Below are 13,596 nucleotides of genomic sequence, written 5' to 3'. Positions count from 1 at the left end.
ATGATTACATAATCATTCCGATTCTCTACAAACTTTAATTTTATAGTTCTTGGGTGGAGAGAGAAAAAGAGAGAGAAAGAGAAAGAGAGAGAGAGAGAGAGAGAGAGAGAGAAAAAGAGAGAGAGAGAGAAAACTCTCTCTTAATATAATATATGTATTATTAATTTGAATAATGAAATATTAACAATAAATACATTAGTCAAACAAAAAAAAAGACATTATCTGAAGACACAATGTCTTACATTAACTGAGGTATACCGGTGCTGTGCGATTGGCAATCCGATAAAGATAATAACTTTATACAGAAACGCGCGGTTACATAACGACTTATCGGGCTCTGCATATCAACGTCAAGTTCGCGCGTGTTGACACGAAAAAGGGAAGTTAAAGCGGGGACTTTATGGGTCGGTACCCAACCGGTCGTTTCGCTAAAATCGTAAATCAAGAGGATTGCACGGGTGGTGTTTAGGCCGTTATGCATGAGCGCGATTTTCGAGCATTCGCAGACTGCACAGTATAGCGTTTTCTGCAGGCTCGGATTCAAGCGAATACTTCGCCCCACGTATATTCTACGACTTTGAAAGATAAGGCAATAAAAAAAACTTCAAATAAATCAATGCCGATTTTGTTTCTTTACAATATTGATATGTTACCCGCCGATTTATTTATTAAAGTTGGCTCTAAAAAAATGTAGGGAAATATAGCTAGAAACGTCGCGAAATATATTTATTATAGCAGAACGTAATCAATTAATAAGTCATTTTTCATATTAATTAAAAATATCCAAAAAATATCTGAAAATCCTTTTTAGGCAAATACAATTGTATTAAGATCAAAAGTTCGAAATTTATAGAAAAATGTTATAGGGCAAAATAACAAATTAAACCTGATTTTACATTTTAATATATTGTTATAAATTAATGAAGAAATTCCTATTTGGAGTTTCTTTTATGAATTAATGAAGAAACTGTAGTTTTAATTTTTTTTCTCATTAATTCATAATAATATTAAAATGTTAAAATCGCAAACTTAATTTGTTATTTTGCATCGCTATATAACAACATGTTTCTGTATCCTTATGATAATAATCATTGATTCTCAAAATTAATTGATTACCCAATGGACAGATGCTGCTAATTAAATCAAACGGTTCTCAGTCGACCTGTAACAAGCTATTTACAGAATTTACATGCTATCCTATGTACCCTATATCGATAGCTAATTCAGCACAATTCCGAGTATATATACATAGCATTTTAACCGTAGCGGAACTCGATATCGGGTAACAAAATATCGGTCGCGGTCACTTTAATCTATTTCGAGTTACGCTACGTTACTCGATTCAGAACCGAAATTTAGAAACCCCATCGTTGTACAAATGTGTCATGCGATGTGCTTCTATCTAACAGTTACATACACAGCGGGACGACGAGACGCAATAATGTTCAATGAAGATCGGGGTATAATACTCTGAGGGAATTGTCGCGTGTTGCGAGGTCGATCGTCCTATGTTTTATTGCATAAACACAACTGCATCCTTTGACACCGTCCTTGCCGGCTAGAACAAAACGCGTACCGTGACACCGAATTGATGCAAGATAGCGTGCACACAGCGTGATACGTGAGACTAGTTCGGCAATACAATGCGACGGGTGAAAACGAAAACAGCAGCGTTACGCTTGACGAGCGGCAAAAGCCGGCCGAAGATAGAGTTCGAGTAACTCGCAGCGCCCGCAAGCTTTTGTCGAACTGTTCGGGTACGATTCCATAAAATCGGGCGGTCGCGCAGAACCGGCGACAGATTCGTTTACGAGCCCGTGATTTCGTATAACACTCGTTGTCGGACGGATGCCGTTGTGTTGTGCGAACGGATACGTTTCGATTCGTACCGTCCGTGCCTAGATGGATATTTCGCAGCGTATTCGGTTGGATTTTATAGACTTTAATTCGCCGTCGTGTGCTACGAGCAAAACGTTCTCAATGGACGCGATAAATACGACTCATTGTCAGCGGCGGCGGAAACTGACTCATTCATGAAGCGTCGTGATTCTTACGGTTTGTGGATACAACAGATTTCGTGGTGTATTAACGCGTCAGTATATAACCGAAAAGAAATATGAATTTACTATGTGAAATCTCGTGTATATTACATACCATTCTTATCGCGTGTCATACGAAATCCATTGTATCGACGTATCAACTTGTCCAACGAGATTATTGTGATTCGTGTTTTCAATATTTTTTTCTAATGTCATCGTTCATATGGTTCTGAGCAGCATTTTACGTTGACGCTTTTTCACGATGTTTGTTTAATAATCCATATTAATTTATAATATCTCGTACACTTCCATTAATCCCGTACTACATACATCAAAACAAATATTCACACGCGACACGTGCGATAATGCGAGACGATAAAATTCACCAAACAAAATAATTTCCATTAAATCAAAGGTCGATAAGATTAGACCAGAAATTGAATTAAAACGATAACGCACGCTCGTCCGCTGAATATTATATTTATGAATCGTTTAATCCGTAACTGATTAATGCGGGCCCGTCAGTTCTTGTTCAATTATTCACTAGCGCAATAATTGATGAAAACGACGAGCTGTTTTCTGTTTTACGCATAATGATCCCATGGTGATCGTTCAGCCGATTAAGTAAAATTGTATCAAAATTCCGTGCCACACGCGACTGATTAACTAATCGAATTCCAGGTTGACGCGTTAACCCACGATTGTCCGCATATATCACGCAACAACGCAAACGCTTCAAAATAGAGATACGCGTCGCTATCGATTTTCTTCAGACGGTCATGCGTAAGCATTCCGGAGAAAAGAGCACGCTATTTGACTCAACGATTAATCTCGCTAGCAATTACGGCAAGCACGCAACGAATCGGGGGTGGGGGGGAGTTATTCAGCGAAGTTATTCGGCAATAAACAATAAATTATAGAGGAGACTGCTATCGACTACAGAGGTCGTCTTCTCTCTTTTTTTTTCTTTTCGAGAAAACGATAGAGGCGAAGTCGCGACGGAGCAAAAGGAGCGGAAGTTGGAGAATGAAAAATTCGCGAGCATCCCGGCAGTGTCGCGGACAGCCAATCGATGGCAGAAGATTAATACGATTCCGGAATTGCTCGACCCTCCCCGTACTTGACCCACGACAAACGAAACGAATAATTCCCGCAGAAACGCAACGACGCACGCACTGACCTTTGACAAAGTGCCTTTTCGAATTCTGGCTCCGCTCTGAAAATTTCGTTATAAGCAGCACACGCACATACGTGAGACACAGATGGGGAAACGGATTACGTTAATCCCTCTAGAACAAGCATTTTTTCTAAAATTTTCAATTTAAAATTAATATATAATTTTGGTGCCTATGACAAAATCATAGATATTTTAATCTGTATATGTTTTAAAACTAAACACAATAGTTTCATGATAAGTTTATATACATTACTTTCTAACAATATTTTATCGATAATACTTTCGATATCACTTTACGAGAGCATAACGCCTCCAAATCTGACCGCTTTTGATTTGCCATCCGAAAAGTCGAGCAGAAAGTTAGATGGAGAGGCCTCGTGAAACTGAATTTAATTTTCTTATTTGAACCGAAGAGCAATCGGAGTTAGAGGATATATTCGATGGCGCAGACATGAGAAGACTGAGCGTTAGCCGATAAACGTTTTCGGATTTTAAAAGGAGCGCAGTGTATACTTGTCTTGCGCCGTAATGGACCTTACAAGTGACTTCAATCGCTACCATTTGTCAACTTCTTCCGTCTCTATCGACGGTGAAATCCGAGAGATCCGTAGATATAGCAAGAAAAAGTAGAATATCGGCGGCATTCACTACAGCAAAGAGTATAAACACACCAGATACTATTTCAATCTATAGCCGTAAAAGACTTTTAGTATAAACACGCATTTTTAACGAGATATATTTATAATTTCTTCTTTTTAAATTGTCATATCAAAATAATTTTGCTTTACACTTCGACAGAGATTATTTGGCCGTTCCAAAATTCATTGCCAGCGCTGAAAATCTATAGTAAGTATACGTTATGTGTATACTATAGATTTCCAGCGCAGTGATAACTTTGGAACACAGCCTATATATGAGCTTATTGCAAATGTAAGTTTAGTTTTAAAATCATCATAAACAAACTTTACGGTGCAAATATAAATCGCGCGCCGTGTATTTAACAAGATCTTCTAAACTATATATGTACTTTGAAAAAAACAATATATTTATTATTATTATACATCCATTTCTGAACTTACCTCATACATCTCAATTTTATATGTAAACTGCTATCACATTATACCTACATTATTTAGGAAATCAATAATCATAAATAATTAGAAATTTAAATAAGACATCTAATTACATTGTAATATGTATATGAATAAATATCCAACTAAATTGTATAAACGTATACGAATAATGAACAGTAAAGAAATTGTGGATATGTATAAAAAAAAAAACGTATTTATTGCAAAGCCGATTACAGCGGCCAACGAAGATAAATGTAACTGTCTAGATATACATCTGCCTTTGTTTCAATTCAATATCTACCCTCATTATCGAGAAAGCATATTATTTCTCAATGCTATGACACGGTAGCGCTATGGCTGTCATTCTTGTGTCGTTAGTAGAGATATAAATCTACAAAGTATACATACATAGATCTGTTATTAAACACATTGCCTTAATCATTTATTTCGTTAAAATACAAGCTGAAAATATTATTTAAGTCAGAACAATACATTTAGCAATAATAAAAATATCGTGAGTTATCCATCAATTCATATAATATAATTTATATGAGGAAATGTTTTAAAGTAAAGAGTATTACGTAACTCATTTATTTAATAAACTAATGAATATGCTTCCATTGACGTATTTATTGAAATTAATATAAAAGAGTCGTATTTACTTCGCTCTACAAAAATATTATTCCGACGAAAGATATTTTAGATAAACAAAGATAAATTTTCGAAATAAAACAGAAATAATTGTTTAATATTTTCTATATTACTAGTCAGTAAATTTAACAAAAAATATGGGTAAAACTATAAAACACAGATTGCGTTATTGAAGAGACACGGTACAAGCGAGGAATAATGTATGTGACAACAATGAATGCAAGAATATAATAGTATAGTGAACCGTATTAGCAATGGACAAAGCGCACGTCTGAATCTACCTCGCATATACCGCTATTGCGGATGGAATTCCGCTATGGATGCAAGGGTGTGCTCGTTGACAGAAAACGCGGCAGAGAGGAGAGATTCAGAGTTTTGAATGAAAGCCTATATCGCAGGCGAGAGCGCTTTTTAGTATGCGGCACACACAGAGATACTCCCGATCGGATTGCGCGACCGCGGATTGTGCGATCGCGGATTTTCGCGCTCAACGTTGACCCCGACTATATCGTTGCGCAATGCAGGCGCCGCGAATAACATCCAGGACGGTGTCCGATGCGTTTGCGGGATTCTTGGTTAGCAAACACGCGAAAACTTCCGTTTCTGGTCAACGGTACGTGTCGTCTCCCTTCGCCCTCTCGTAGCGACATTGCATGCACAGATCTGATCGTGAAAATCCCGACCGATTTCTCTGTACCCGCACAATATGCGTCGAAATACACGATCCGTTAAAAAAAACCCACATTTCGAGTTAACGCATCAATTGTATCGTTCGTGTATCCGTCGAACATCAGAGGCTGCGTGATTAAAATAATTTCAGAAAAGAAAGTTAAAGTGTGTTCGCATCTTCATCAAACAAAAATTTAGATATATAAATGCACTATTTTCGTATTACTATATACGAGGTAAAAATATATCCCATACTGCAAATCGAGATATAGATATATTGCTTGCAATAAAAATGTAATAATATTTCATGTTAGATATAATCTATAATATATATATCTATAATCTATAATGTATAATATATATATATATATATATATATATATATATTCAATATGTAAAAATTGATAACAAGAAATAAAAAATATATATAGGACAAGCGCATCCACCGATATTCATAAATTCTAATAAAATTTATATTTCTTTCATTCGCAAAAATATTTAATGTAAATCTGAATTTAGTTTTAGACGCGGACGATGCCGTGGTTCTGTGAAATATTTTCTTTTATAACTGCAGAATATTGCGCTCCTGAATTCGCTCAAGACGAGAAATTCGTAATGTTGCATTCTAACTCGTTTTACGAAGCATCATTCAAAGAAAAAGATATGCAGAAGTAAGTACACGTAGACGTATATAACATATTCGCAATAACTAAAAAGTGTATTACAGCGCAGTAGATATTACGTCATGCACGTTACGTCACATTACACCCGAAAGGAAATTGTACACGCGTATGTCTTGTATGACATAAAATGCCGGCAAATAGCAGTTAAACTATAAATGGAATAAAACCTTCTCCTTACGTCATTTTTACCTACCAAGGACAGGATGTGATGAAAGCCAATAGAGAATAATGCCGTACCAGCAGAAATATCAAGCTTAATGCTCTTTTCAAACTTGATGCTCTTAAAAAGTACCACGACCAACTAATCTGGAAATGGACGCATCAAAGGATCCATTACATTAATTAATATTCTACTTACGAAATAGATATAAACTTTCATGCATAACATTCAAAAATATAATACAAATTTTAATAAAACAGAATAACAATGATGTTATTTTAAAAAATAATGGTTGAGGTATATCGCATAATTATTGCCAAGATTAATGTTGCATGCGATAAATCTCTTCTTATTATATCTTCCGCATATATAAGAGAATACATAACTACAATTTTATACAAAAGTGACAATTTATTGCGCACTTATCCTATAAATTCTCTTCAGGGCTACAATAGTGAGCGATTTTTGTCGTGCAGTATAAACGATGCTATTAAGCTAAAAAGAATTGCTTCTTGCCATATGCGACTTGAAGATATATCAAAACCATCAATCTTCCGCGTCATACGGACTATGGACATATCTCAAAAGCAATATTTTCGTGAAAAATTCTTCTTGCCTTGCCTTGCCTTGCCTAGATTTATGCATGATATTTCTCCCACGTGATTCCTGTCGAAGCAATCAGCGATGCGACATCAAGAATATATCATCCGTTATCATCAGTAATCGACCGGAAGGGACTCATATTTCCGTCTTACTGTCGTCAAGTGCCGCTTTATATACGTGCCTGAGCAGAGCCGTAATAACCCGCACGTTCGTGAAGCAATGCCCCGCTTCTCTATTACTACGCTTCTATTCCTAACACCGCGGCCCTATCCAACCTGGTTGAACTCGACGCGCTCCAACAACGTCGCTCATCGGCTTTTATTGTCGCCCAAGATACGTACCAAGCGAGTAGACGGATTCGACCGAGTGGTAAGACTCAACGTCGTGCCGGGCGCACGTAGGACCGCAGGCGTAAAAATAAGGCACTCCGCCGTTTCTCACGTGCCCGGAATATCGTCGAGGAATAACAGCGCGCGAGCACACCTCCACGCTAGTTGGTGATGTTTCTCGAACGTGTGTGTATGATAAAAGTGAAAAATGGAGACCTTTTTAGTAGCTGCATTGGTGCGGTAAACCGACCGCGCCAAAGTAATCCAACGATATACGATTGCTTATTTCATCGGTCATTCATACTAGCCTTTTTTTTTATAGTAACGGGATGTGTACTTCAGAAATTCGATTTTATGTAATTAATCTATATATAGATATCCAATCAACTGATCAGATAATTGACATAGCGTTGAAAATGATGTAAAGTCATACAAATAATACTCTCTGATTACTGTTATAGTCACTACCTAAATAATATATAGCATATATGCTTGCAAGAATTTTCTTTTATTATCTTTCAATATAAATACCTCCAATCTCTCTCTCAATAATTTTGCAAATAGTTTTCCTTTAAAATGTTTAAAATATTTTATTAGTCTTCAATTATTGGCGCATTGACTGAAACGTTATCGCAATTTTTTAATATACATATTTCTTTAACTTTCTATTAATTTTTATTTTAAATTAAAAACGCAAATATTCCATTTATATTGAGATTTTTTTTCGTGGCTTTTTAGATGTCACATTAAGCCAGCAACTCATTTAGAAAAAGTCAGAGAGATGTCTATTTGTTCCACGTATTTCTCTTCTTCTCACACAGTTATATATGATAATGTTACATATCAGAATGAAAACGCGCCTGAGAAGAGAAGATATATGTATTCGTTGTTAACTGTAAAAAATAGTTATCGCCGTTTAAATTTACGATCCGACGGGTCATATTCTTCGTTCGCGTTACTAATCATGAATAAGTACATTCGTCTCGTTATTCAAAAGTGTACGTACGAACGATAGGAAAGCTGCTCCGATAACACCTGTTACATTCTTTAAAAAACGGACAATTTCACGTATATCAAAAAAATAATATGTGGTACACTCGAAAGCCCTACAATCGAATAGTAACCGTATCCGTTCGCAGTAAAAACAAAAAACAATAGGTTATATAATTCTGCAGCGCAATTATTTTATTTCAATTGAATTATCCCCGCAATATTTCGGTGCAGTATAGATAGCCCGTCGTTATCGACGCTATTGTCGTCGCAAGAGATGCGGGGATATATTCCTCATACATATAGATGCATGGCATGTATGCATGTGCCTCTGCATATGCATGAAACGCGACGTGAGCGCGCAGAGGTTCATATACGGGATAACGAAATATCAGCAGTTGAAAGAAATCAGGGGTAATCTACATCAAAATTCAGCAGGAAAGGGGCAAGAAGAGAGACACGAAGCGCGAATATGTTCCAAAGGCGCAGGAAATTTTTTCGAGCTGATCACGTTCTTGCGGTCGACCGGCGAGGCTCTTTGTTCGCTTTATACGATTACTTTAAATTTAAAGACATCCCATGCACGCGATACGTGCGCTCCGACATACCCATGCATGCGCGAATGATAGCGCCAGCCGCATATTTCTTCACTAGGAGCGATCGTTTCGACGTATCCGTGATTGATGCACCTCCTCTGACTCTTCGTGAGAATCGTATTAATCAACGAGGCCGCACCGCACCGCGTCGCGCCGCTTAAAAGCGTGTGCTGGTACCAACGTTGCTTCTGCTGCGATAAATCGGATCCGCGACCGACAATTCACGCGTATATCGTGGAGAACCCACGAAATACCTATTATACCTATCCTTAGTTGCATGCATATACCACTCAATGTAATACCGCTTACACAGAAACGACCACGCTGCTGCTTCGAGATAACGTAATGCTTCCACATGTAGTCGAGAATTTTCTCCTCTCGGATTAAAATAGTCGTGACGCAGTATATGTAAAACTAAAGCGCGCGATATAGTGTCAATATCAACGGACTCTTAAAATTTATGGTTTCTCTCGCTTATTTCTTTTAATTTTACGCTTTCAAATAATAAAATAAAATTCTATATCGAATATATGTATCTACTACACAATCTACACATTAATGACATCTTTTAGACACGATATTTATTGCTATGCTGCTTCCGTTATGTTTTTTAATAAACACACATTTTTTGTTAACCCTTAAATGCCCCGTGGGGTCCAGCGGACCCCAGACCCTTTAGAATAAAATGTTTTCAAATGTTCTTGCCAAAAATGGAGCTCATGCTTCTATTGATGATAGTTGAGTGCGTGACCTACCCGTTGGTACACTTAGCAATACTCAGTTTACTTAATTTTTTATACTATATGTTGAAATTGAAATTTTTACAATATATAAGCATTTTATTTTATTTTCTAAGCCTTGAACAACATTGACAAAAATTTTCATAACTAAAGATCAAAAAATCAATGAGTAAGAAGACATTTTTCATGCTGGGGTCTTTTAGACCCCTCATGTCATTTACGAGATTCTTGAGAGGTGTGGCATTTAAGGGTTAAAGATCAATACGCGTGTTATATTAGATATTACATAGCATTATAATAAGCTCCCCGCTGTGATTTCCTGCGATAACCTATTATGAAAATCTTATGTGCTCGCGGTATAAAACATTTTTCCTTTATTAAACAGTAACGCACTAGCTGTGTCTATTTTACTGTCTTATGTAAGCACTTTATCTTGATTTTGCAGTTGTGGAAAAATGAGAGCACCAGATCTTATACCATCGGGACTGTAGTAATAGTTCGATTTTCCGGCCCGGTAATTTCTAGAAATATCAATCATAGAATGAAAGAAACATTCAATAAGGATTGGATTAATAAGTAATGGAAAAAGAAGAAAAAAAAAATAGATTTTTTTAAACAAAAAATATGAAATTTTGAAATATTGAATGTGAGAAAATTTGTATACTCATATTAGATATCTACAACACAATGTGTTATTTTTCGACACATTAGGAAGTTTTAAAATAATATGTATATAGCTGGATACTTTGAAATGTTATGGGAGTGTCTTGCCATAATGTGTGCTATCTGTATGGTAATATATTCATATCAATAAATAAATAATAAATTTGAATAAATTATAAATTTTCTCTAAATATATTTTTTAACAATAAATGTAAATCTATATTTTATAAAATTATATCATTGATTAATAACTTTACTGAATTAATATACTAATATTTTAGAAATCTACATCAATTGCATTGATTAATAAAGTGGTGCCATTGAATGTACCAGTGTTAGTGACAAATAATAATAAACAATTTGTTGAAACTAATAATTTCATTTTACATCAAAAGTATTGACTTTCGGAGCTATGTTTTGTTTCAGCATTCCTCTCCGATTACTATTAAAACATTAAATTTGTATTGCAGTAATTAATATATTATCAACTAAAATATTATCAAATTGTTACGACAAATATTTAAACAAAATATACGTTTAAAATTAATCTTTGTAAACAGAGATGAGTAAACATGATACTCTGTTATATTAAAATGCATTTACAACGAAGAGATTAAGTCCTAGTAGAAGATGCCGATGGTGATGCACTCGTAGGTTTCTGTTTAATCAAATTTAACCACCAGCTTGCCTAACGAAACACTTAGATCCGCCGGCGGCTATGTAATCGATCTAAACAACAAGATTATCTCGCCAATTGGTGTGTGCATCCTAGGCATCCGGAATGGTGCGACAAGATATTCAGGGAAGGATGCCCGCGATCTGCCAAACATGATTCAACTCGATGATCCTCATGTGTAGGTCATCTAGTTAAGTCACCTATTCATCAGATCGCCTATATTGTAGGTACTTCTTGCGCAAACGTCTTCAGTTCACACAAACTACAAGCAGTATAATAATAATATTATTAAGTATATGATGTCCAATTGTTTAGAAAATCGCATAATGCAGCAAACAAGTGTTTGCAGGTTGTTGCATCAAAATTTTCTCCACATAGACAATTTATTCGTTTTTTTAATTTAATCGGAAATAGATTTAGTTGAAAAATGAGTTTTTATTGTATTGCATTGCATTTTATTTTGTATGTGTATACAAAAAAAAGCTTTAACCCCAGACATAAATATAAAAGTAGCAATAATAAAATAATAATAAAATGTCTAAGCAAATGTTCCAATTTTCTTAAGTAAAAATTTTGTCATAATTTTTTTCTAAAGGCTAATATATTGCTCTAATCATTCTAATAAATTTAACGTCGTAGTTCCTGACATGAATTGTGTTCTTCTAATTTTTTATTTACGTTTATGAATTAATCTATATCATTTATCAACATCTATGTATTATTTTATTATATACTTCTCTATATAAGAAGAACAATAGAAATAAATCACACACACACACACGTGGAATCGATTTAATTGTCTCTAGGGATCGTAAGCCGCACGAAATAGCACCGGCGCGGGCGGAAGAAAGTAACGTGGCTGATTGAGAAAAACTTTCGCCAAGAACAGTCTACTTCTATCCATGTTGCTTAACTATATATTGCTAGCCGTGCAATACGCCGCACCCCTGTATCGCTTTCCGAAGTCTTTTATCCTATCGCCGTCGTAAGAAACTTCGTTTCGCGCTTTACGAGCGTCGCTGCGGGATAGCACGCCCGATTCCCCATTTGGAAAGTGGAACTTTGAACTAATTTCCTTCGATTCCCGCTCCATACTAGAATCCCGAGAACGCTACGGTAGATAGGCGCCTTATGACGTACCACAATGCAAAGTTCACGCGTGTTTGTGCGAAAGATACCGTTACTGTGCACTGCAAGACCCCCGATGTCACGTATCGCGCTTCCGCAATGAGCGTTCTCAAAGCCAACTGTTCGAAATTACAATCTGCTTCTCTACAACTATTCGATCGGGAATATCGAGTCCGTTTAAAACAACTTCGTGCATTTAACGTGAGAGATCGAGACAAAGAAAAATAACAAGTTAAAATACTTATTTGTACGACATCCATATATATGTAACCATAAAATTTAGGATACATTTTATACATCAAAATTTTGTTTTGCTAAATTATGTGAATAATATTAGCAGTAATTTAATTATATATAGTAATATATCTCTCTATTACATAGAATTTTACTGTACCAATAATAAATAATAAAACATAATAAGTAAATATTCATTCTTATACATTTTAAATATTGAGCTGGTTTTCACAATTGTCACTATTTTCTAATATTTATATAGATTAATTTCCGACAATGCAGCTATGTAGTTAATACGCTCGATCTATTCCAACAAGTAAACTTAAATGCATATAATCGTGATCAGTTCTAATCTCGCTGGAACACCTGTCTCCGTTCGATCGATGTCTTCAATCTCATTTTCACGAAGATACGAGAGAACAAGGTTTATCGCATAAACCCCGACGCAACTACTTCTACGCGGTTTGCTTCGATTATCGATAATACATCAGAGGTTCCCAAAGCTTTCAGTTTCGTGTCTCATTTTGTAATGTTTCAGAAACTTACGTGCCTCCCCGTAGCGCGTTCAGCAATAAATCAACATGGGATTAATAATCAATTAAGAATTTATGATATAAGATCTTAAAATTAACTTTCAAACAAGAACTTTCTTGCCCCTTAAACTATACGAGTTCTCGGACGCATCGTTTGAGAATTAACAATGTTACACAAACAACATGCAAATCCATCGATGTTATCTACATTTAGCACGAACTTACATCCCAAAATAAAAAGAAAATCCGTGAATCTCATCGCGATAAAAATTTTTCATTGCATGTTTCCGTTGCCTGATAGATAGCGTGCGCGTATATATATATATATATATATATATATATATATATATATATTTATCACTAATAGTCCTTAATTTAAGTTACGCGATCATAATGAAATTTCTGCTACCGGAGATATATGATATTGGCGTATACAACGTTCATGTCATGTATTTTTAAATTACTTTCTTATCAGATATATATATATATATATATATATATATATATATCTGATATATATTTTATATATATATATCTGATAAGAAAGTAATTTAAAAATACATGACATGAACGTTGTACGCGAATATCATATATCTCCGGTAGCAGAAATTTCATTATGATCGCGTAACTTAAATTAAGGACTATTAGTGAT

General features: G+C 35.3%; 1 protein-coding gene and 1 long non-coding RNA gene across 3 annotated transcripts in view; one reads left to right on the top strand and one right to left on the bottom strand.

Moving 5' to 3' along the window:
- LOC143895932 (uncharacterized) overlaps positions 1-13,596 on the top strand; it is a 279,573-nt gene that overhangs the window by 175,200 nt on the left and 90,777 nt on the right. Inside the window, exon 4 of one of the 2 annotated variants that reach the window (XR_013256496.1) lies at positions 6,135-6,562. The exons of the other annotated variant lie outside the window; for it this stretch is intronic. This is a non-coding gene — a long non-coding RNA (uncharacterized LOC143895932). Of the gene's footprint in view, positions 1-6,134; positions 6,563-13,596 lie in introns of those variants that run through there. 2 annotated transcript variants of the gene reach the window in all.
- Positions 1-13,596, bottom strand: part of Invadolysin (leishmanolysin-like peptidase, invadolysin) — a 260,628-nt gene that overhangs the window by 172,177 nt on the left and 74,855 nt on the right. The gene's annotated exons all lie outside the window — the stretch shown is intronic.

This window comes from Temnothorax americanus, unplaced genomic scaffold, assembly GCF_048541705.1.
Source record: "Temnothorax americanus isolate GAGA-0224 unplaced genomic scaffold, ASM4854170v1 Scaffold17, whole genome shotgun sequence".
Taxonomy (NCBI): domain Eukaryota; kingdom Metazoa; phylum Arthropoda; class Insecta; order Hymenoptera; family Formicidae; genus Temnothorax; species Temnothorax americanus.
Note: the sequence above shows the minus strand (reverse complement) of the source record. Positions and strands in the feature narration are given on the sequence as shown.